At 38.3% G+C, this 27,153-nt stretch overlaps 2 non-coding genes across 2 annotated transcripts; both read left to right on the top strand.

The window, feature by feature from the left end:
• The first annotated feature begins 22,141 nt into the window (after positions 1-22,141).
• Positions 22,142-22,213, top strand: trnat-cgu (transfer RNA threonine (anticodon CGU)). Its single transcript has one exon. It is a non-coding gene; the product is annotated as a tRNA-Thr (tRNA).
• A 3,705-nt stretch (positions 22,214-25,918) lies between these two features.
• On the top strand, positions 25,919-25,990 carry trnat-cgu (transfer RNA threonine (anticodon CGU)). The gene has a single exon. It is a non-coding gene; the product is annotated as a tRNA-Thr (tRNA).
• Positions 25,991-27,153: the final 1,163 nt, after the last annotated feature.

Below are 27,153 nucleotides of genomic sequence, written 5' to 3'. Positions count from 1 at the left end.
AAAAGTTTGAAAGATGACATTATAAAGTGTTGGTATGGTGTATATTATAAATAGGCGAGAACAAAATGTTTTCAAGTTGTTTTATTTACATGTTCTGAATATCCTTTTTATTTATTTGTATATAAATAGTTATTTTAAAATAAGACATTATGGTTTTAGAAATTAAATGTATTATTATTATTATTGTTATTATTATTGTTCTTTTCTGGCTCCATGTCTTAATAGTAGGCTATAGTGTGTGATAGATAATGATAAATAGTAGATAGTGGCCTATTTTGTGTGTGTGTGTGTGTGTGTGTGAGATATGTATCTGTTTGGAGTCTATGGCCTAATATGTATCTGTTTGGAGGTCTGTGGCTGAATGCGTACCTGTTTGATATCCTTGGGCTTATAAGTAATACATAAGTAACAGATTTATGTGTAATATAGTACCAGTCAAAAGTTTGGACACGCCTTCCCTTTTGCTTTAATGAGAAAGTGTGTACAAACTTTTGACTGGTACTGTATATTTATAAATGTTATTATAAATTTCCTTCCATGACATAGCAAAGCTATGAGGGCTTTTTATTTATATTTTCAAAGGCTTGAGATTTTCAGCTTTGATGTGCTGCAGATAGTCAGATGGGGTTTTCTGAAAATGCATTTTTCTTTGATATTAAATGTGAATGCCTTAAACAGCTACAGATAATTAAGAAAATCATATATCTGCATTCTTGGAGTTCTTCACCAAGGATGATCTAAATTACATCCACGATATGTCCTGAAGATGTATCTTTCATCCATGTTTGATTAGATATAGTATATACCAGCAAAACTCTGAATATGCATTGGAAATGGTCTGAATTCTCTAGAGAAGAGTAATGATATGACTTTAAGTCATATATGAGCACAATATCGACTGTATTTGTTTATGCAATGACACAGATATGCCATTGATACAATCAGTATTCTAGAAACATACTGAGCTTGGATCCAGTCAAAAACATATTTAGAATACATACATGACAAAACTAAGCTATATCTGGTATTGTATATCCATATGATGTTTACAGAGTCCATATTTGACCAGATATGGCCCTTATCCATAAAATATGTCTGAGTGGCTTAGAAGCTGAGTGATTACTGCACATGTTGCATTATGGCAGTGTCCCTGGTTTGATTCCGGCGAGGGACCTTTGTTGAAAGTCATTCCCCTCCCTCTTTCCTGTTAGCCTCTATGCCATCTTCTATCAAATAAAGGCAAAAAGTGCCCCCCCAAAATCTTTAAAACTATGAATATGTCAGAAATGTCGTTATTCTCCAGAGAACCTTGGAGATATCCAGTTGTATCATTCCTGGATTTCTTTTTTAAGCAGGTCACTTTGCTTAGTACACTAAAAGATTAAGGTATCTATGTACTAGATGTTGATGTAACAGATATACTGTACATTAAATGTATCTGTTCACATTTCCAAGACCGTGCATTTAATAATGATTAGTCCTAATTAGTATTTATGTCATTTAGTGGCGCAGTAATTTTATAAAGGCCAATATAATGATTAGCTTTATCATTCTAAACTTTTAAGTTATATTAATGAAAATGGACCAAAACATTAGAAACTGATGTATATTCATTGCAGTCCAATACAACACTGCCACTATGTATGGTCTAAATATGATCCTAACATTGACTCAACTATAAATATGAACTGCATTACATTATACAGGAGTACATACTGTAATAAACTGATAATATCCCTAAATAATATAAGTATGTCATTGCTACTACTTTAGTTGTGAAAACCTTGTCCTCCATAAATGTTTTGCTGAATTTCTGTGGTTCACTTTTGTATTGCAAGGCTTGCATACCATAATATTACTTCAAAGTGTGTTTGTATGTGGGTGGGTGTACTTCAGCACTGATAATGCAACTGCCTCTCTCTAATGTGAGACTCTTGTTGACCCATGGACAGGCTGTTTTCAGCACAGCAGTTGGCCCAACACTTGAATGCAATACTTGGGATTTCTGAAGTGGGTTCAAACGCTTGGAAAGAAACAAATGATCTGACTGCAACTTTTTATATCGATGGCTTAGTGTGAAAAACAAATCTGTTATCTCACCAGAGATGGTGAGGCACTCCTTCCTCTGTGATTGTTTCTTGGTCAGAGAGATATTAAAAAAGCCCTGAAGCTGCTGTCCCAACTATTGATTTGTTTTGTAATGTTGCTGATCTTGGAATTTACACTTCCATCTGCAAAGCCCACTGTATGTAATACTGTATTGTCATAGTTATAAGAATATTAGCAAAAAGACTAAAAATGGCACTCCAACAGTAATTTGACCTGATTGGAAGGATAAGAGCGTTCAACAAAAAAAACAAGGGCCTGGAACTGTGCACTTACATTGCTGCTGCCCTTTGCTGATGTCTCAGCAGTGGAGTGGCAGTAATGCTGCAGGCTCGAAGGCTTGCACTGTGGAGAAATGTCAGGGTTTTTTCCTCTGTTCTGCACTCCAGAAATCCCTCTCATCTCTCTCAAGCACTTACAGTGATGTACTCTGAAATGAAATGGTGGAAAAGCCATCAATATAAGCAAAAATCTATTTTATATATCAATAAGTGGATTAATTTTGAGTTTCCATCATGAATGTGCGTGGAGGTAAGTAGGTGTAAGTCCATACTCTGTTGTGTATGTGTGCATGTCCGTGTATCCTTTAGGCCAAGTAGATGACTGTATCTGTGCTTGCTTGTATCCACGTGTGCAAGCCTGTGTTTGTGTTTGATAAAATGCCAGAGTTAGTGTGTGATAAGCAGGGCTAAGCAGGGCTATGGTGGAGTATGACCCAGATAGAGCAGAGCTGGACAGCATCATCTGTGAATGTGTGTGTGTGTGTGTGTGTGTGTGTGTGTGTGTGTGTGTGTGTGTGTGTGTGTGGTAGTTAGAACAGTGGTTGTGTGTGTGGTAAGCAGGGCTAAGCTGATGTACCTCTTGTACTGATACATATGGAAAGAGCGATTGAAAGGGCAACATCGATTTTACACATTAAACTGTCTTTCCATGTGTACACATGGCAGAGAAATCATTGGTTTGTTTCAGTGATGTCAGAATTGTGAATGAAGGGATTGTGACAGTGTGGGAAAGCAGACATGATGGAGAGAATAGAACAGGAAAACTGACTAGAGATCTTTCCTCTTGACGTTTCGCCAAAGCTTCATTTGGGGCTGAAATAATCAAGAAAAAGTTATAAAAAGTAGTTGAAGAAGCAATAACATTTAAAAATGCTAGGGGTGGGGAGTTAGCAAGAAGTGAGGTTATCAGACCCCTGTACTCTGGTCTAAATGAAATGGATGATTTTGATCTTTTCACACTGTTCATGGAGAGTCCAACAATGTTGTGATGTTATGCAATGCTAAATCTGTGCAGCAGTCTTAAAAACCTTCCACAGAATATATAGTATATACTAGCTCTCCAATTGATGGAGCAAATATAAGCCAATATTGCAAAAAAAAAAAAAAAAGTTAAAGCATTGTAGCTATTGCAAGTTTTGGTATTCCTCCTGGTTTTAAATTCAACAGCATGATCATATGGAGCTCCACAGGTTGAGATCATGTTCCAAACTATTAAAAAACCCTTAAAAACATTATTAGCATCAAAGGGATGTAGGAATCCTAGCAAAGCAAGATTGACCAGCAGACCAAAAAACAAATCTGTGTTATTTGTGAAATTTTTTAACTTCATGTCAACAACAGCAAAATTTGTGTGCAAACTTCAATGATGAGTTGCTGAAAGCTACTCAAGAGCTTGCAAGCACTGACACCCACAAAGCAATGAGTGAGAGGTGGCGGAGGCAATGATATGGGAATTGTTTGTTTCATGTGGGTCTTGATGGTTCATCTTGTTAACTGTTATCTTCCTTTTTGGACACCACCTGCTTGTCAATAGCCCATTTACCATCTACAGGATTGGTCTGGTGTGCAGTTTTCAGTTTTACAAAGAATGTAATAGCTAAGGTGCTGATTAGATGCAGACCAATGATATATAAAACTGAAAACTGCACACTCAATGATATATATATGAGTATTTTCAGCCCCCACTGGACGACGAATGGGTGTTAGCTCTAGGTACAAGAAACTATTGATTAGGATTAAGGAATCATCATAAGGGCCCTTTCCACTGCAGGAACTTTTGGGTAATTTTACAGTACCGTGACCATGAGGAGGTGTCTCCATAGGAGGAACTGCCCCTGAAGGACAATCTCCCCGAACTTTTACGGGGGCAAAACAAGTCCCTGCCTTGGTGTATGTACTCTGAGCAGGCTCAAAATTCCTTAATGGAAACAGGACTATGGTTTGGCAACTCACAGTGTAAACACCAGTTAAATACACTGCTTTGGACTTGGAAAAACAAAACCAAGCCACAGCAACTTGTGGTGTCTTCAGCAGGAAAACATACTTGGTTGGAAGCAGGAGGCAAACAGTCATCTCCTGTGGCAAAGGCCACTTTTTGCCTTTTTGCCAACTCTAACTACCCAGCCATCTCCTGTACCCACCTTGTCCTGATAAGCAAGTCACCTTATTGACATCATCTGAACAGCATAATTTCCTTGGGTCATAATTACAATGGCCACTAGATGGTGTAAACTTAACCATATATTGTTTTTGCTTACCTGAATTTTAGACCTACGTATGCTGTCATTTTTCTTGTGAGGATAAGCCGAACAGATGGTAAAACATAATCACATTATCATAGTGGCTTCAAATATTCTCTATAGTATGATCTTTTCACACTTTCATCATATCATATATTTCCCAGGACTACAGTGTGTCCATTGTTCTAGCCTTCTATGGTGGAGTTGATTGATTTTCTTAAAGGACATTATAAAATGGTTCATGTTGAAAAAGTTATAAGATTATCTATTTTTCATATAGAGAATGTGATAATATATAGATCATGTTTTCATAAGAATTTTGTTCATGACCTTAATTTCTCTCTCTTGCACTACTTTTTCATCATTATATTTATGTGTCCACTTCTTCCCACGCCCTTCTTTATTTTCTTCTGTGACTCCCAAGTTGTTCTCTCTCCACTTGTTTAAAGCATACTTCAAACCAGACCAAGCCTTTTGACCATGGCAGTTCGCACTGTGTATGTATGTGTGCGTGTGTGTGTGCATGTGTGTGAGCAGAGGGAACATCTCCTTTCATCTTTAAATAGGCAGGCCAACTTTCGGGTCCCTTCTGTCTTGGTTTCCACTTGGGTTTGTGTTTCTTGACTTTCTCTCTAACCATCTCTCACATCTTTGATCAACATTCCTCTATCTCTTCCCTTTTTCATTTAATTATTTATTAATTTTACGCGTCTTTGTTCTGCCACCCCCTCTCCTTTCCCTCCTTTTTTTTCTGTAACACATCACTCACCCAATCCTTCCCTCTTTTCTTCTTTTTCTTATCCCCCTTGTCTTTCCTCCATCTCTCTTTCATAAACTTCCTCTTTCAGCTCAATTCTGATGAATTCAAATAAGCTTTGCTCACACGAACATCCCTATGAGGTTGGTTGTGTGGTGTAGGCGAAAAGTTTAAGTTCTTTTTTCCCCTTTTCAAAAGTGGATTACTGCAGATCAGCGAGACCAAAACTGAAGAAAAATCAAACAGAGGCTCCAGTCTGTGTGAGGGGAAGGGCAAGTTCTTGAACATGTACTGTATGAGGGCTATCCAGGTTCTGTTCACAACACCAGGTTACTGAAGAGTGGGATGGTTAGAGATGCTCTGTACTCTCCCCAAGGGTATTAGTAGGGGGCTATGCTGCAACAATTGTAATAAAGAGCCAAACTTCTGAAGACATTTCAGTTGAGGCAGTGTTACTAAGTGAAATGCAATTAAAAATAAATGACATATTTTGTATGCCTAATTTTATGCCTAATTGTTATTTTTAGTATTCTTTTTGGAAAATGAATCTTAAGAATGTTAATAAGGATTGAAATAAGTCACTACTACTATATATACTAGTACTATACTACTTTTCAGGTCTTAGCCAGTTGATTGTTGCTGACAATGTCTTTCAGGGGTCAGTATTTGTCTGAGGGATGTAAAACAGGTGTTTGGTGTTACAGGACATTATTTAAGTGCCCTCAGTTGCATGATTATTCTATCCATAGGCTACATATTTAAACTGTTATCACAGCTACATGTAACATGATTATGATCAATGTTGATTGTTGCACTTTTTGCCCTCTGGACATATATGACTGTATCAGTATGCACCTACCATATCTGACAGAAAAGTATTCATTTTATCAGATTAAGTGATATTTTTTATATCTTTGCTCAGTGCTTTTTTGTTGAAGAGTATATTATTAAGGATAATAGTAACTATAATACATATTATTTATAACAATTATATTTTACAATGCACTAATCACTCACTCCCAAGTGGTCCCTTTCTGTCCTTAAATTTGATTAACTTGAGGGTATCTTCATCCGTTCCTCTAATGCATGAGACTGATTAGATTCCTGACAGTTCTACTCCTGATTAATATTTATTTAAGGTGTTAATCATTTCTATAAAACAAGGCATAATGTAGGACGCGTGTGCAGTGAGAATACTGAACCATTAAGCCTTAAATACTGTGCATTTTTCTACACACAGTGTTCCCAGGCCCTCCCTTGGGCATTAATTCATTCTGTAGTAGTAGAACAGACAGTTGTTATTTAAGAACATAATTGAGACTAGAACAACCATGGACCACTTACATTTATGAACAGATGTTCCCACCAATGCTTTAAATTGTGTGCCAGTTGTGGAGGTGTGGTATATATAAGCAGGATACACCTCTGTTTCTTCCAGAAGACTCCTCTCTCCTCATCTCCTCAAGGTGCATTTCACAGATTGGAAGATCCTCCATGATGGCAGAAGGTGAATGATTTCTGGGTCATGGGAGGAAAGAGTGGGCGCAAGGAAGCATAAGTTAGCATAATGAAAAGCATCCTCTTAATTTCATTCATGTTTCTCTCACTTGCATCTTATCCTTACTTCTTAGTCCCTCCTACCAAGGATGCACGGAGAGATGCAAGAAAATCATGCAAAGAGAGAGGAAACAAAGAAAATATGTTTTTAGATTTAAATGAGACAACCTTTCCTCTGAAGAGTTATGTGAGGCAACATCCATTTTTGATAACAGTGGCAGCTGATCGCAGTTGGATCAGCTGTCAGCTGACAGCTGGAACGACTTTTGATGGAGTTTGTGTCTGCACATATGTGCACTGTGCTGACACTTATAAAGGCTCACAATAATCACTTGCAGAGCAGCACTGTTTTCTCTCTGTAGCCTGATACATGTTTAACAAACACCTGCACATGAACAAAAACCTGCATTCTGTATTTATACTGTCTGATGTGTCCTGATTATTTCCACTGGAGGAATGTGTTTATATTATTCATTCATTATTATCTCCTTCTAGGCATAAGCCTGGTTGTGTGTGTGCATGTGTGTGTGTCCTTCCACATCATATTGCATATAAAAGTCACCATAGAATATAGCCTTAAATTTATTTATTTTGCATAGTTACCTCACATTTTAACTATCTAACAGTGAAAGCCCAGGCAGTCAGTGTTTACAGCAGCAGCAGCAGCAGACAGGAGCTCGGCCACATACAATGGGAATCTGTGACAGGGCAGGGCTGAGATAATGGTCCTTTCGCTGAAAGAATGCCTTTCCAGAGGCAATGAGGATGAGGAGTCATCACTCATCGTAAATCTGCTCGGATGCTCAGGTCTAGTCCTCAGAAGTGGAAGATGACTGAGGAGGATTATAAGAAGGAGAGAGTAAAAGAGTTGCCTCTGGGGTACATAGTTCAATAACACACCACTTTCATACTCACAGTAGACAGGCCAGGAGAGGTTTTATGCAATGAAGGGACCTGAATGTACTAACTGGATCACTGAAAACAGCTGATCAGCAGGACAAACAGCTGTGACAAATTCAATAACTGGTACTGTTAAATTAGTTGAACATTAATTAAGTAATCATTTTGAAAGAAATCAGCTGCGTCAAAGAAATGAGAAGCATTTTGGAATGCCCTCTTGATTTAGGGGTGTTAGGAACTGACCATCAACATAAATGTCAATAGTTCACCTCCACCAACTTTGGACATTTGTTTTAGAGTCCTTTTGTGGATGCAGGACTGCTTGAACCAAAAGTGACTGCTTTAGACAACAAACAATCTGATCTGTGATGGCATCACTGAACATCTTGTACAGTACCAGGGGTATTTTCACAGGTCCATTAATAGAGACATCCACCATGCAAAAATACCAGAAATACCTTATACTGTTGGAAGTCAGGATACGTCACTGATCTGTTTTCAGAAAAGCAGCTCACCAGCACATTCTGACCACTGTCCATTGACTTCTTCTGCCTGTGCAGCATGTCCAGTGTGTGCTACAAGAGTCAAATGTTGCAATGCTACATGATGGGTCTAATGTGTTCCAGTTGATACTTTGTGGCTTTGAGGCTAGATCCTTGAAGCGTTTTCACACATGGTCCCTTTCAGCCCTCCAAATGAACTCAGAGCAATTAGACAGCATTTTTTGTGCATATGTGAACACTAAGTGCTCAAGTTTTGCTTCAGCCTTTGCCATTGAATTTCAGCACTATAGGCTTGCCATAGGCACATCACCATCATCTGAGAGTGTCCCAACTCCTACAACACCTAGGTTGCTATGGTGACAGGGCATGAGGCCAGCCTAAGAGCAGACTTGTAGTGTCAATCAAACTTTATTTTAAGATTGATTGATTGATTGATTTATACAGCACCTTTCATACAGGTGAATGTAGTTCAAAGTGCTTCACAGTTGATTGACGAGCTGATAATAAGACATAACAAGTTTGGACAATGGATCATATAAATAAGAGAAATTAGAAACAGTGAGGGAACAAAAACAAAGAACAAATCACAAAGAAAAAGAAAAAGAAAAAGAAAAAAGAAAAAAAAAAGTTATTAAGTAGTAAGGATACCATATTTATAGATCTTTTCAATACACGTTCCACTCCAATTTCTATACTCTATTATCACAGAATTTCCCCTCAGATTGAATGTGTGGGTCTGTCACTCAGCGCTTTCTACCAGCTCTATTTAGAGTGTGTGACTGGAGAAATATCAGATAATCAAAGGGAAACAGCTGAATGTTGTGCCTGTAGTAAAAGACCACAAATATCATTTTGCAAAGTCCATTGTAACATTATGAACATGAAGTCAGAAAGCAGTGTGTCAAACCCACAGCTTAGATAACATTAGCTCCAAACAAAGTGGTTTAGATCATTTGGCTTGTTTACAGCCGGTCAGGTTTCTTGTCCTGTCTGGCTTCTTTTTTTAGTGCTGTCACTGTGTTCTCTGATAACAGTAATTCAGCCTGTGCATTACTCAGTTGTCATGAAATGGTCAGAGGAAATCTAATGCTTTCAGTTGCATTACAATATTTACTTTTCTAACCCTAGTAGATTCCCATGTGATGATTCTGTACTACCGTCTATGTGTCCAGGTCGAGGAAACTTCTTGAAACAGGATGGCGAGGCTGGTGAGACTGGATGACTTGAGAGCCTGAGGCAAGAGTTTTATGGCAGCTTGTCACCTGAAAACAACTTCCAATGTTTTCCTGCATCACAACTGCTTTCAAGGACCTGCCAAGAAGGGCCGTCAGAAATGTTCTTTTGTCCTGGGGGAATTCTTGTGATGCTACATTGTTTGAAGTAGGTACAAACAAAACCAAAGTGGGACTCTTGACTGGCAACCTGTTTATTCTTTCAGTCCTTCTGTAGGACATTTTCACCAATGTACAATGAGTGTCAGTGCCAATGCGATGTCACTTTACTTCGTAACTGTTGCATAAGGCAACGTCTTTTTATGAGATTGTGTCGTTTCAAGGTCCAAGTCAGTCAAAAACATTTTTTCAAACAGACTGGAACTTTGAAGATTTTAAGTTTATTCCTGAAGTCTCCCAGGCATATAATACAGATTAGATGAATACACGCATTCATGTAGAACTTTTTGGTGCATCAAGTCTCAGGTCAGCTATGGGCTAGTTTTTTGCGGATAAATGCCAGAGGCCATGTGATCTCAAAGAGCAAGCTGAATATCTTGTTTTTGCTGACCTCCAGTAGTTTCACTTTTCACCTTTTTTGTGGCGATACCAAAGTGGCGTCCAGGGTGTGGTCAGTACACTGTGACATCACTGTTGGGTGTGGTCACAAGTGTATCAGAGCATGATCGGACTACAGTCTAGGTGCAACGGAGAAGGAAAAGTTTATGGTAATATATCCTTTATCTTCTCAGCCAGTCACATCAGTTGTCTACCTTACTTACTTTACACACTTGTGTAAATGAAAGTGGACTGTGTCATCAAACCAAGAGAATTGACTAAATGGGAAAGCAATACAGATGTCCTAGATGTTGATTGAGTGGCAGCTTACATCCAGCAATACACATTCTCACAGATTGTTTTTCACTATTCCAATTACGCACAGTTGGTGGCAGCATGAAATATGAAAATGCACCAACAAAGGTAAAGGAGAAGATGACTGCCAGTGAGCAAACGCTGATGTAAACAATGCAAATTTCAAAACATTTTGAAAAGACTCTTTGCAAAAGTGTTATGCAGTGGGAGATGCATTCAACACATTTTCTAGGAATTGAGGATACGATGTATGTTGGTGATTTAGTGTAGACAAAACATTGTTTATCTTTAACAAAACCCCATAGTGTTCCCCATGTAATTTATTTACAGGACTGAATCATTTGACAATTTTCTGTAATAGTCCCATTTTTCATGACAGAGTTTTTATAGATATTTTAAAAAACATAACTTACTTATTTACTCACCCTTTGAAACAGAACTTCCAACTTCCAGTGGTTGTAAGGAATGATGCACACAGCCTGGTGGGAAAACCCATTTCTTAAATGTTGAAACTTTTGGGTAAAAGAGCTGAATATACAGAGTGAAGTAACATTCCATCTTCAGGGTCTGTTTTTCAAGAATGTAGTATATGCATACATGAATAAATAATAACTTCTTCAATAGTGTTCTACTTTTCCAGAATATATGTGAATTTATTAACACACAAACACCAACCCACACACTGATGCTGTAACTCTCGTATAACAATTTCACATTTTAACACTGCAGCCTCTTTTGATGATACACAGAAGATATGACTGTGGGAGAATTGTCATTTCTAAGTAGGAATTGTCCTTTGAACATCAGTTTAAAGATGCTCTTGCATTTTAAGTCAGATGTCAAGGGTGTGTATGTGTGTATGTGTGTGCGTAATGAAAGGAGTAGACAGAGGGGGGAAAAGAGCCCATTGCTTTATATGATGATTATATATGCAGGTTTATGCACACAGGCGAGCCTTGCTTGCGATTTTATCATTTTGTTTGTGTGATTTCTGAATTTGAAATTGAAATGTATGGAATGATTGAACTTCGCAATATGGTTTACATGTTTCACCCTTGATTTCTCAGCAGCGGGAAAAAACATTTATATGGAAATGAATGGTATACGTTAATCAGTCTGGAATTTATGTAATTGTGGCTTGGCTGGCAAAACATATTTTACTTTCAGTTGATGTCACGACTATCATCCATTCATGCATTCATTTTACAGCACCAATTTTGTGCCCATTTTGTATACAGCTGGCTTTATTTGTTTGGATTGAATCCATTGTGTGAAACCCAGTCATAGGCTTCGACAAATAAATCCACAGCCTGGAATGAATTTGTAGTTTCCTATTTTTATCACGCAGTAAGAAGAGCATTGTCTTTTGTCTTAATCTCGGTTTTACCCCAGTTGACAGTGAGAGAGTACACACTTCAAGCCTCAGGTCAATGAAAATGAGAACATTAAATTGGGGTGACCACATGTCCCGGTTTTATAGTTCTGGTTTTAAATGGAGCATCCTAGTGTCCCAAGGAATCTCTGAAATATATCAGTATGTCCCGGTTTCAACTGGCTGTTCAAAAGTCATGATAGTAGATCATTTTCCAACACATAGCCCAGTCCACACTTGACTCACAGGCATCAAAATCGCCACAAAGTAGTTATTTATCTTTTTTCCTCTGCTTCAGAATCCCCTGGATAGAAAGAAAATGTCTAAATCAAGGAAATCAAATTGTCTTATTATGTTTTTCTTTAAATATTCAACATTAACAATGCCAACTATGGCAATTATTAAAATACCACTGTGCCATATACAGCATATTATATACATGTGATTAATATGTAAGTGTATAATAGTTAGTCTGTCATGTATAACTAGTGTTGGGCAGCAATGCAAAACAGCAGCTAGTCGCATTTGGAACAATAACAGACTACACAATGCTGTGTTGGGTTAGGTGTCATAATGGATCCTACTCTGCCTCTGATTGGCTAGTACTTGTAGTGTTCATGGCTTGGGTTGGTTAGGTTTAGGCATTGAGGAGTGAGATTGGTTAGGGTTAGAGTAATCATGTCAAAGTAAGACAATAAGATGCAGAGTAAAGAGAGTCTTGCAAAGAAAAGCAGTGGGATCCATAATAAGGTGGTAGCGAGAAGTAACCAATGTGTGCCTTCAACCAGCTGTACAGGTTAAAAGCACAGAAGGACGCCTCACACATGTAACGGTAGCATAAAACATTTTTAAATATGTAAAATAATGAAATCCTGGTGTGCAGGTGGTCAAGTGGTTAGAGGGCATGCCATATACACAGCCGACCCCGCTTCAAATCCCGTTCGGAGGTCACACCCCCCTCTCTCCCATGTTTCCTGTCAGTCTACTGATAAATAAAGGTGTCTATGCCAACAAAATCTTTAAAAAATAATAATAATAATGAAATCCTCACCTGTACCACACTCAGTCTGGTTATAATATTCGGAAGTATGTGTGAAATCCTGTTTCCTCAAAATATACAAGACACTGGGTGGCTCTTTATACAGGCAGAGCTCCCCAATAAGAACTATTGATGCATTACTACAGTAAAGTGATTATGCTTCTTTACTTGTAAAATAGTAGCATACATTCAGTTATTACAGTACAGTATTATTACAGTACAGTTACCATCTTTTTTTGTATTTGTGGAAGGTGTTTATATTTACAGATTACACATTTACACACAGATTGTCGATCTGCACACACACAACATTATGAAACAAATCTAACTCCATAGTCAGAAGATACTTCCAAATAGTAGCGATGCTTGTTCAACTGACGTGTAATTTTGTTGTTTTGTTCTTATTTTACTTATTTGTTATTACTACAACTTGAGTACATAAACTGTCATTACAAAATGATTATACTATACTTTTGCTGTTGTGTACTTACTAAAGCAATGTTTCTAACTTTTTCTTGTAGTTAATCTGTAATTGATAGCGCTTTTCAAGTAACCTATCTAACAAGGTGTAGAAGACAAATAGTGGTTGTTGTGTAATATAAGACCAGCACATGTGAAACAATGAACTAATGTATCACTTTCATGTTGTTTTTTCTCTCTCACTATTCTTCCCAGTCAGGTGATTTTATATGCACAGCTTTATCTCTTTCCCCCATAGCCTCCTCCCCATCATACTTCTCCTTCGACATACCTAAATAAACTAATACATGCAATTAGCATTTTGTTTACTGCTTTGGCAATATTGTAACGCCAGCAATAAAGTCAGTGAATAGAATTTAAAGACAGAGATTAAATTGCAGCGAGGAAAACATGGCTTGTCTGTTGATGCTGAAGTGTTTTCTTCTTTGTTGTTGAGAGAGAGTTGTAGGAGGCGGAGAGAGAGGGAACAAAGACAAGAAAATTGACTGGAAAATGTACCGTCATTATATGCCTATGGTTTATGGGCCTTGCATTTGTAAATTGTAGTTAACACACCAGTGTAAAGAGAGGCTGCTGATGTGGACCATCATCTGTATTCACAGTGGAATGATAAAGAAGGAAGAGGAGGCATTGAGTGCAGAAACAACATTTGATAAAAAGAAGGGTGAAAGAAGATAGATAGATAACGGGAAATTCATGTTTCCAGCAGCTCAATATAAGCATAAAAGTAATAAAGCCACGAACAGCAGAAAATTAAAAAAGGTGCAAGACTAAAACTAAAGCCAATAGTCAATAGGGTTAAAAACATATGTAATGTCTAAAAATAAATAAGGATACTAAAATTCTGTTATAAAGCACATGACCTAATGAAGTTGTTTCTTTTAAAGACCCATTGTACTGGTTATAACATGAAAATGATTGTATTTAAGAAAGAAGAGATAAAAGGAAGGAAAAGGAATGTGAGTCAGTTTATTTGCACAAAGAAAGAGACTGAAAAGACACACCCAAATCCACCTTTTATAGGCAGAGATACATATGCCAAAACACACCACCAGTTACAGATGTTTCCTGTTTTAAACCCACAAACCTAGCTTGCGTGCCATCTCACCCTCGCTTATCATACCATGCTCCCAAAACTGTCCTCGATTTCCTGTGCTCCCACGCTGCACCAGTATGATATCCTGCACGTACACTCTGTACCTTAACTTCATCACAAGAATGAACCCTTACAACACCATAATAGAAATCTGGAAAACAAAGATCTAGCCCCTTTCGTTCTACGTATCATTACAGCACTTTTGTTAGCACTGTACAGGGCATCATATTTCACCCTATATTCAGAACATATATCCAATAGCTGCTGAGAGCTAGCACTGCTGGGAGATAGAATGACCATTTCATCAGCATACATCAAATGATTTACCAAGGTGTTACCAATGAATGATGATAAGGAAATGAAAAGAACACATTTCAGCGTGAAAGGTCAATAACTTTGTAAAATCTCAATGTGCATCTGTATTCTGATACACTTTGTTTGGAAAGATTCCAGATCAGTTTTCTCACAGTTCACACAACAAAGTGCCACACAAGTCATTTATATAACTCACACAAATATTGCTGCGTTACATTATCATTTATTTACTGAGTTACATCGTGCAGAGCCATGTCTACTGTTTATCTGACTAAGCCTGGTGTGGTTTGTTCATCTGAATCAGTTAATCTGTCTGACTATCAGAGACAGTAATGCTACAGTGCTTTACAATCACTGCAGGAGACAGAGCCGTATGCTCATTCGTTGTTGGTCCCAATTTATTTATTATTTATTATTACCAATGCTGCAGTCCTGACTTCCTGCAGAGTCAACGAGCGGAAACACAAACAACCCACATTATGGTCGAAGGGGGATTACACTCAAGGGTTAAACTGGATGCTTATGCTGTGCCTCTGTCTACAGAGAGCAACCAGGCCCTTCTAAATGAAAAATGAACTTGCTTGATGGTACTATGTATGAAACTGCCAGTCAGATGTATTCAGATGCCTGAACGCAGTCCACCTTAACCTGTGGATGTAGCGAGTCTTCAAGTGTGGTGATGACAGATCACGGATCAGCAGATCAGCCCTTTGCAAAGGGTAGGTTCTGCAGACTTTCACACTGTGTGAAAGATGTGTGTACTCTGGTTTGACAGATTTTGAGATCAAGGGGTACAAAGAAGAGTTAAGGCCATATTTTCATGGAGGCCTGACCATGAAACTTTCTTGAAATTTGGTCCTTAGAACCACGTTTATTTGTGGCACAACGTCATTCCTACAAGCACAGTTCAAAAATAAAGAATGGGGGGGGCTGGTAATCCTGAGGTTTATAATAATGAATGTAGATGTTCCCATGGACCATTATTGTTAGCTGGGCTATCGGTTGTTATGTTATGTCATATCATTTAATCATTTTAATTAAAATTAAAATAATAATTTGACTAAACTTGACATAAACAGAGCAAAACAACACTGGTGGCAGTTTGTAAATGTGCTGTTAATGCATATGTAGAATCTATATCAGATACACTGTGGTGTAGGTGTTGCATACAAATATGACAGAATAATGCATCAGCAACAGAATCTGCGGTTTAAAATGTGTGAACCTCCACTGGCAAACACCAACTGTCAACCCAATGTTATCAATAATGCAGAACTCTGCTGTTTATGGAATTCTGGCTCTTTTTTGGACAATCCAAGCTCAGCAAGTCAGTTGAAAGCAATGCTGTGTCACTCTGAATTGTTTACCCATGAGTAAGTACTTGAAGAGCACCCTACTATTCTGACAGTAAACACAACTTGTCACACACTCAAGTGCTTTAGTGTGGAAATCATAACAGAAAGGACTCTGCGACCAAACTGTGTTTTATTTTTCATAGCGGTTTTGTTCTGCAGTGACAGAATGATGAATAGAAAATATGCACTGCAAGGAATTCTGCCATATCCAAAATGACAAGGTAGAAACTCTGTCTCCTGGTCTGAGGCTGAGATCTGTCCACACCATCAACTCTGCAGTGCCTTGAATAGGCCCTTTTCACATATGTGAATATGTATATACAGTATATGTCACATTAGAAAAGAACAGGTGCAAATGGTAAAATTAACTGTTTGATTATTGCTACCAGCTGCTTGCAACCTTTATCACTGAAAGCTTTACAGCAACATAATTCATTTCATCAAAAGCAGAGCGATGGTAGTTTAAGTTTTATCTGTGTTATACATGTAAATATGTGTAAATATAATATTTGTTAGATTTGTCAGACATTAGCATTTCCTTCATTTTCGAAAAATGAAGGAAATGAATATCAGTATCAATATATCAGTATTCAAATATAGGTCAAATACAGGCCCAAAGTAAGACAATATAAGAGCTACCTAAGGTTAGTAATTTAGGTGAGTGATCTGTTGTCACAAGACAAGTGACGTTCACACACACACACATGCACACACACACTCACAAGGCTGTATACTTTTTCTCTGAGATTCTCTGTAATTTTCCAGTGTCACTTGAATTACAATGTAGGGAGATGGATGCCACTGTAGACAGACTCAAGACTAATAACAATGATCTCAAACATACTTGAGTGTGTATTTGTGTGACTTTCTGCTGATGTGTGTTTTTCCTCATTTGTGACATATGGAGTGTCACAGCATGTGTTTTCTCTGTGAATACACACCCATGCTTCATTGCTCGAATGTGTGTCCTGTCAGTCATGATCATGTTTGGGCAACATGATGTTGGGAAAAAGCTCCAAGCTATTACACCTGAAGGGAGAGGCAGCATAGAATTGTAGAGCTTCATAAAATCTCATGTTTATATTTGGATATTTCTCATTTTTTTCTTATCTCACCAAAGAAATGGCTGATGTTTGTGTGACTCGGTGTGTGTTTGTGTTAAATTATACCTCAGGAAATAATCCGTCATATACTGCTTGTACTGCTGTTATGTCACTGACCATGCCACACTTTTTTTTAAGCGTGGCATGGTGGCCTAGTGGTAAGGCGTTGGTCTTGTAAACCAAAGATCATGGGCTCAATCCGCCTCCAAGATTTCCTTCCAGCAGATTTCTTTCTTTGGAACTTGACTCCAGTGTCTATCATCTCTCAACATATTTACCTTGATGGAAGTTGGCCTTTGGGCTGTAGGTGGTGTGACTGGAACAGCTCTGCCTTCCTCTCTGCATACACACATCTTATTGCCCTGATACTCTTCTGCTGTCTCCACTTATTTTTCTGTTTTAACAAGACCAGCCTTCCAACTATATTCATTTTACAGTCGATTTTACTTACCATGTGCTGGATGATTTTGGATCTTTCATCTCTTCTTTCATCCCTTCACATGATATATCATTGTATTTTATTCAGTGGAGATGCTGCTAGCCATCAGCTGTTTGCTAGTTAGCTGTCTCCAGGCTAAAAACATTAGCTCTCCAAGCTGAGGACTTGAGGAACCCACCAGATGGCAGTGTGACCACTTGTCGGCCAGGGCGAACAACAATTGAGTCTGCTTAAGCGATCTCCAGCATTAAGTCAGAACTTTCATTCATTGAAAGCCTCATCGATCACCTCCTACAGTGACAGTCTAAGCTACAAGAGCAGCTAGCGTCTGCTGCTGTATTTTCATCTATCACCCCCCCCCCCCCCAAAATCCAATAGCAGCTTCTGATCTGTTTTCTCTAATCTTATTTTGTCTAATGTTCTTAGCTGTTGCAAAACTTTATTGGTTGGAGATTTTAATATTAATGTGGACAGACCCACTAATAGCCTTGCTTCAGAAATGTTAAGAATATGTGAATCTCTTAACCTTAAACAGCATGTATAACATCCCACACATGAACAAGACCACAGTCTTGAATTACTTTTATTATATTATGTAAATGATCGGTTAACTCCCTCACCTTGAAAGATTTTGTCTCTGATAAAAAAACTGTCTTGTTTGATATTCCCCATCAAGTAGCTGCTCCTTCCCCAAAATCAGTTCAGTCTTGCATCCTTAATGAGAGATTTGCTAATAATTTTTCATCTGCTTGCTCTGCCCAGTATAGCAGCTTAACTAAGTTTCATGATTTAGGCTCAATGACCTGGTCGATAAGTTTAATGTTTTATGCTCATCACTTTTAGATTACATTGCTCTCATTAGGGCAAGGTCAATGCGCCAGTCAAATCCATCACCTAAGTGCGAGAGGGAAGTGATGATACTTGACAACTAAAGAAGAAGAATGTAGAAGAGGTGAACGGAGGTAGAATAAAACTAACCAAGTCCACTTCTTGCATATGAATAAGCAAGATTTACAAGTTTATTAATGTAAATCCTGCTTCTCCAAGTGTTTTTAGCTTATTTTGTTGAAAAGGGTAAGGGTATCAAAGCCTCTATACCACCCTCCACTTCATGTATAACCTCCCCCACAATGTTGAGTTAATTTATCCCCATTTCCCCAAATAATCCGCTTTATATTGTGTCACACATTCACTTATCCTCCTGTGGCCTTGACACTATATCCTCCGAATGTTTCAAAAAGGTATTCAATCCTTGCCCTTTGTCTTTTCTCACCAATCTCAAAATTATCCTTGGTACCAAAACTGTTCTGAAACTGCTCTGCTGAAAGCTGCTTATGATATGCTCATGAATGCAGATTCTGGTCATCACTCCATTTGAGTAATGTTAGACTTGTCTGCTGCCGTTGACACCATTAATCACATCATCTTAATATGTGGACTAAAGTACTGGGTCAACATAGATGGAACTGCCTTTAAATGATTTTCCTTATATCATACAGAGAGATCTTTCAAGGTCTATCATTTAAATCTGACAAGTTTTAAAAATCTGGATACTATACACCAGTGGTCTCCAACCCTACTCCTGGAGAGCTCTGCATGTTTTAGGTATCTCCCCACTCCTGACAAGCTTCAGCTGCTTGACAATGAGTTCATTATTATTTGAAGGCTATAAAACATATCATTATATTATTAGCATGTAGGTCAAAAATAGATGCATACATATGGAAACAACCATTCCTGTAAATTGTAAACCGAGTACAAATAGTGTAAGGAGTGCTGAAATATTGTATGAATAATGCAATATGTTACCTTATATACAAACTATGGCTATGTGTAGTATATTGCTCAAATGTATATTTAACAGTAAATAGATGATGTATACATGTTATTGCACATTTTGAATTTTAAACTAATGCATATATGTATTTGTAGGTACAGTGGATATTTTGGTGTCATTGAAAAGTAACTGATTTAATTATTCATCAGAGTGAGGGCTTACAAAAAGAAACTGTTCCTGTGTCTGGTTGTTTAGGTGTACAATGTGCTGTAGCGCCTGCCATATGGGAGAAGTTGGAGGAGGTTATATTCCTGATGAGTGTGTCTGAGGGGTCTGTGATGATTTCCACTGCAGGATAGCACTAATGATATTTTCGACCGGTCTGACTGCCTGTTATAGTCTGTTCCTGTCCTGTTTGGTGGCTGACCCAAACCACACAGTAATCGATGTGACTAAATGACTACAGTGTAGAACTGGAGCAGAAGCTCCTGCAGCAGCTTATGCAGGGAGGTTGAACAAGTATCACTACCAGGTAGTTGTGATTGCACAAGAGGACCAGCTGTTCAACCTCCCATCTGTATGCAGACTCATCACCATCATGGATGAGGCCAATGATTGCTGTGTTGTATGCACATTTCAGTTAACAGATGGGTCTCCTGAAGTGCAGTCATTGGTACAATCATTACATGTTCTATGTAGCTCAAGCCACCATCATACAATGGCATGACAACACTCTTATATGCACATCTTCAGAGTAGAGAGTGAAGCTCCTTTTAATGTTATTGAAACTGGCTGTTCTCCATAAATACTGACCATTTCAGATCAAACGTTTTTATGCAAAAAGTTAAACACTAAAGCCCATCACAAGGAAAGAAGCATGCACTTGTTATGGTAGCTATGTGGTCAAAATGGGTGGAGGCGTTCCCAACAAACAGAAAAGATGCTAGTGCAGTCACAAAAGCTTTGTTGACAGAAATCATCCCAAGATGGGGAATCTCAAAAAGACTGTCCAGTGATAATGGATCACATTTTGTGAACCAAGCAATCCACCAACTAAGTAACTATCTTGGTATAGATTTGAGAAATCACTGTGCTTATCATCCAGGAAGTGGGGGCGCAGTGGACAGAGAAATGGCACACTAAAAAACAAATTGGCAAAGCTTTGTGCAGATACCAAATTAACTTGGACACAGGCTCTCCCACTGGCACTGATCTACATGAGAATGAGGAAAAGAACGAGAACAGGACTCAGTAGCCTTACCTTGATGAGATCAATGTGTGGATGATTCATAAAATCACAACAACTGATTATTCTACATCTAAGTAAGGCTATAGCCTTACCTTGATGAGATCAATGTGTGGCTGACTCATAAAATCACAACTACTGATTAGTCTACATCTAAGTAGTAGCTGTAGTAAGGTTATAACCTTACTACAGCCCCTACATCTAAGTAAGGCTATAGCCTTACCTTGATGAGCTCAATGTGTGGCTGACTCATAAAATCACAACAACTGATTAGTCTACATCTAAGTAGGGCTATAGTCTTACTATAGCCAATACATCTAAGTAAAGCTATAGCCTTACTACAGCCCCTACATCTAATTCAGGCAAAAGTCTTACTTTGATGAGATCAATGTGTGGATGACTAAAAAAATCACAACAACTGATTAGTCTACATCTAAGTAAGGCTATAGACTTACCTTGATGAGCTCAATGTGTGGGTGACTAAAAAAATCACAACAACTGATTAGTTTACATCTAAGTAAGGCTATAGGCTTGCCTTGATGAGATCAATGTATGGATGACTCATAAAATCACAACAACTTATTAGTCTACATCTAAGTAAGGCTATAGACTTACTACAGCCCTTACATCTAAGTAAGGCTATAGCCTTAATACAGCCCCTAGATCGAAGTAAGGCTATATCCTTGCCTGGAGATCAATGGGTGGATGACTCATAAAATCACAACAACTGATGAGTCTACATCTAAGTAAGGCTAACAGGGAGCTGCAGGTACATTCTTGAAAATAAAAAAAAACCTATTGCAATATACACAATAAATTATTACCATTTTAATTAAATACATATTAAAACCATTTTAATTAGAATAAGTATTGAAATAAAGCAATGCAGTTAACTTTGGCTGTTAGCACAGCTAAGGCACTGTGTGCAATGCAATGGAGTTGCAAAAGTCTGCGAAAAAGCTGCATGACACAAGTGGTACTCAAAATATTTTGCCAAGGTTGGCAGGTCTGCAATTTACAAACAGAGCTAGATGCAAACTTTGCGTGAAGTCGTTTGACATCGCCAACATGGGGGAGAAGGCGATTCTGAGACACATTAATGTAAAAAAACACTGACGTCTCGTTACTGCATCACATGAGTGTGTGTGTGTGTGTGTGTGTGTGTGTGTGTGTGTGAGAGAGAGAGAGAGATAGTGAGTGTGTGAGTGAAACAGTATTTACAGTTTTACTTTCACAAACTTGACGGACACAAAAAAATTGTAAGCATTGAACTGTCAAAATTTGCATGCCATTATGGTACTTGGCTACAATCCCCTATTAAGAATAATGAAATATGATGTGAAATAAAATACACTGATATATTTACTCAGATGTTGCATATTCTCTGAAAAAACAAAAAAAAAAACGCTGAGAAGTCTGGAAATTAGAGTATGGAAAAGTATGGAATTTTGTAATTGGAAAACTGTAGGAACCCTCAGGACCAAAGGCGAAGGCGTGGTGGCCAAGTGGTAAGGCGTTGGTCTCGTAAACCAAAGATCATGGGTTCAATCCCCATCCATGCCTTTCAAAATGTCATGATTCTTATATCAACAATAATGATATAATATATGAACAATAATGGCTTGATCAGAAGTGTGATGGGTCTACAGTTGTTTGAAACTGCAGAGTGAAAAGTTGCCCATCAGAGAGGTGGAGGAGATATCATTTAAATACAGGGATAGCAGTCTCTTGGAAGACATTTAAAATGTTGCACTCTGACATGAAAACTGACAGAAATAGTTGTGTCAGGAATAAAAAAAGAGAAGTTTAAACAATTGTTCCTTTCACATCTCCACATGCCTATTTAATCATGGTGTGAATATCAAATTTTCGGTTTTGGAAATTTACAGAAATGGCACACCCTGCTCCAACCCCACATTGCAAAATTAGCAGGGCAGGGGGCTTACAAAGCTAACTGACAGTCCAACATGCAGTTCTGATGGAATATCTTGGCCTATTTTTACTATATTGTGGTAAGAGTCACCACAAAAAATGTTTTTATGCTGTTTTAAGTTAAAATGCATTTTTGTATATTTCAGTATTTGTACATTTACAATTCTCTTGAACTTTAGAATCAATTGCATCTGAAAAAATGAATTGACAACCATTACCTACAGGATCACAGCATTTTTCTATTGTCTATACATGGAGGGCGTCTTGGCCAAGTGGTAAGGCGTTGTTCTCATAAACCAAAGATCATTGGTTCAACCCCCATCCATGCCTTCAAATGAAATGGCAGAGACTCCCATTGGAGAAACAAAGGTGTCCAGGTTGCAATTAGAATTAGTTCCATCTGACTACCAGCCCCATCAGCATGGTTTATGATACACCCAATTAGTAAGTCTTTCTCAAGGTAATGGAGTGTGTCAAAAGTAGAGGGACACTGATTTCATACATTAATTCAATTAGCTTTTCACCAAAGGTACAAGCCACCTTGTGAAGAAAATTGTATATGTCTGTATATGTATTATATGTCTTCTGTGGCTCTGAAGGAGCTTTGTAAAGTCTAACATAAACCTGACTTAGGCTTGGAGACTTTAGAATTCTTTATTAGAGAAAGCTTGTGTTACAAACTCTGGTGTGGAGTTTGAAAGATGGGGATTAATCAGGCAGGGAGGATAAAATGACTCAGATGATCACCACAGCTGGATCATAAATGTATAATGTTCAGACTTATTTTGATGTTCTGTCTTGGTTCAAGAGGAAAATTGCATTGCACCCAAAATAAAGATGGCTTTATAATTAAAATTACACATACATGCCACCATGGGCAGGTGTGGTATCAGGTACCGTTATTCTTTATAAAAATAGCAATTTGGTGAACTTATATCTATGTATATATGTGTTACTTTTTGTTTTAAAATGTTAAGTATGAAATATTTAACTCAAATCTGCTTCTGAGGTCCGACTGAATTCAAATTGTGTAATATTTGAATGTGAGGGCAAAAGCCAGTGTTCAAAGAAATGACTGACTATTGTATAAAAAAATGGGAATGTTGTTAAACATAGTCCTTGAGTGACAAACTAATATCCAATTGAAAGTTTGTACAAAAAAGGCACATAATTCAGTTTGACCCCAGCTGAGTCCAAGTGACAGCTGAGTTTGATGACTGCAGTTGTGAATGTTTGTTAGCTCACTCTGTTGTTTCTCCTCCAGTTAGAAAATTCTTAACAGAGTTGAAGACTCAATGAATGTACAGAGACAAAGGCAGGGGGGTTGGAAAACAGAAAGATAACCAGGGATTCCTGGTAAATTTAGAATCTTGCTAGAAGGAAAGATACGTTACATAAAACAACTCACTACCAACAAAAAATGGCATCCATTCTGGCAAAGTAGTAAGGCGTTATGTGCGTCATATGTTCCAACACCATACATGCTGACAAGAGAAGCTGCAGGTTTTCTTTTGGTGCATATGTTGTGGTACCTGCAGTGGTCTCATAAACCAAAGTTCATGTGTTTAATTGTCATACATACTTATTAGTTAGAATTAGAAAAAAAGCTATACAGTCAAACAGAGAGAATGTAAATGATGTTATAGAGGACGAGACGCCAGTGTTGCATGAGGCATCTTCACGTGGATTAACAACCCTGGTCCATCAAAACCTGGGCAGAGTCAGCAAAATGTGTGTATGTAGAGTATATGTGTGAGTATGTGACTGAAGGGGATAGGCATGTGTCCAGTAAGCCTCTTTTCCACCCTTTTTAAAGTCTACGCTATTCCTCCACACATACACATATACACACACACACACACACACACACACACACACACACAGACACATGCATACACACACATGCACACACACACATACAGAGTCTCTGGCTCTGCCTGGGGAAATCTCTTTTTTTCTCAGGTATTATAGAAATCCAGTGTCTCAGCAGAAATGAGGTGATGCCCGGACATGTTCCGTTATTAGACAATTAACCCCTGCTGAGACCCTGACAACGAGGGATGCAAGAGGTTACTGTGGCCAGATAACAGTAAGACAATCCAAGGAGGTAAAGAAAACGTGTGTGTGTGTGTGTGTGTGTGTGTGTGAGAGAGAGAGAGAGAGAGATACTGAGAAAGACAATAAGTTAGAGAAATAAGCATTGTGTTGGAGGTGTGTGTAGAGGTGAGAGTCTTTGCCTGGCTCCTGGCGGTGTTTGTGTTAAAAAGTGTCACTCAGTGTAACTGTAATTCAGTGAGTGTGTGATTTTCTTCTTTTCTTTTACAATTAACCTCCACCAAGACCCTGAAAATAATACAAGGTGACCAGATGGAAAAAGCATGAAAAAAGAGGGACTAGCTTACAGGGCATACGAGTGTGTGTGTGTGTGTGTGTGTGTGTGTGTGTGTGTGTGTGTGTGTGTATCATGATATGTAACAGAATTCAACAGAATTGTTCAAACTGAAAAGTGGCTTTTAGAGTCTACATGATTGTTACATATGGGTCGTTTCCACTGCAGAATCTCCTGGAACTTTTACAGGGGCAAAACCAGTCCCTACTTCTGGGTATGTACTATGATAAGTGGACCGACGAAGAGGTGCAGGCTCCTGCCATGTTGTTCATTGTTGTTTTCTTTGTTGAGTTGTTATGCTTTTGGTGCGTCGCCTCAGTGACGTCACGGTCAAAACTGTCGCGCTACTATTATGTGATGATCGAAACTGTTGCAGAATGATCACCTCCAGAGTCTGGTGGGTCCTTTCAATGTCCTCCTCTGCAATGGAGACACAACGGTGGAGAGGACTGATTGACAGCATGTTCCTGTAAAATTCCTAAATTTTACCCGGAACTGCCTTAATACTAAAGGGAAAAAAAAGATGAAAGTGGACAAATCAGTAAACATGCATATTCTATGCATCTACTGTTAATCATATAGAACATTACGTTTTTTAAAGTAAAAATTTAAAAAAATGTTGTGTCCCATGTTAAAGCTGCACCGATATATTTTTGTATTATAACAATAGATCAGATGACTGTGAGTAATGTGAAGAGTGTCACTACTGCATTTCCCAACAGTGCAGATCCTCTCAGCGATATCCTCTAAAGGCCAAAACTTTATTCTTTTGATTCAGTCACACTGATTCTAGTTCTTCCTACCCAACAACAAACAGCAGACAAAGATGGAAACCAGCTGAGCAAAATCATTGTAGTCAATTAATCTGGAACTCTCATTCAAAATTATACGAACTTTGAGACTTTTAAGGAGGCATGTTTTGAACTGAATATAATATGGGTGAGAAAGGTGTGGTGGCCAAGTGGTAAGGTGTTGGTCTCGTAAACCAAAGATCATGGATTCAAACCCCATCCACACCTTTAAAGGAATCAGCATTAAATACCTTAGTTTGAGTTAATTAGCCAAGCAACACAACTCAGCTAATAAGCCAAGTAAAAATCAATCAATCTTTATTTGTATAGCGCCAAATCACAACAAAGTTATCTCAAGGCACTTTACACATAGAGCAGCTTCTAAACCCAACTCTTCAGGTTTTAACTTTAAAGAGACCCAACATTCCCACATGAGCAACAGTGGCGAGAAAAAACTCCCTTTTAACAGGAAGAAACCTCAGGCAGAACCAGACTCAGAGTGGGCGGCCATCTGCCTCGACCGGTTGGGGTTGAGAGGAGAGAGAGGAAGGATAGAGGAGAGAAGCACAATGAAAATCAACAATGAAGCTAGAAGGTCCAGGACTGGAATCTGCCATCCGGACGTGTACAGGCCCAGATTACCTGTGAGACGAGAAAGCACAGACAACTCCGGGGAAGAAGTTTAGCTTATTCAATGCAATTAATAGAACATGAATGTTAATAGATATAGATGGATGGATAGAGAGAGAGGGAGAGGAGGAGAGAGGAGCTCAGTGCATCATGGGAGTCCCCCGGCAATCTAAGCCTATAGCAGCTTAAGCTAAGAGCTCAAAGAGCCCTAACTATAAGCTTTATCAAAAAGGAAAGTTTTAAGCCTACTCTTAAATGTAGGGAGGGTGTCTGCCCCCCGGACCAAATCTGGAAGATGGTTCCACAGGAGAGGAGCCTGATAACTGAAGGCTCTGCCTCCTGTTCTACTTTTAGAGATACGAGGAACCACAAGTAGACCTGCATGCTGGGAGCGCAGTGTTCTAGTAGGTACATAAGGTGCTATCAGTTCTTTAAGATATGATGGGGCCTGACCATTGAGAGCTTTGAAGGTGAGGAGAAGGATTTTAAATTCTATTCTGAATTTTTATAAAAGAAGAGACTGTTTAACTAATCAGCTGATTAGTGTGTTAACTAAGAAATCTGGTCTCAAAATCATCTCAGTAATACATGCACATCAGGTGTATATTACTCTGTATTCTTATATTGAACATGTGATTCTTATGGTTGGAGATTGGAATCTACAGATGCTTTACACCTCAGCGGTACTGCCTAATTTTGGTGAACATGCAAATGATTAACAGTAAATACCATAAGAAAGGTGTGGTGGCCAAGTGGGAAGG

Source organism: Scomber japonicus, chromosome 8 (genome assembly GCF_027409825.1).
Source record: "Scomber japonicus isolate fScoJap1 chromosome 8, fScoJap1.pri, whole genome shotgun sequence".
Lineage (NCBI taxonomy): Eukaryota > Metazoa > Chordata > Actinopteri > Scombriformes > Scombridae > Scomber > Scomber japonicus.
Note: the sequence above shows the minus strand (reverse complement) of the source record. Positions and strands in the feature narration are given on the sequence as shown.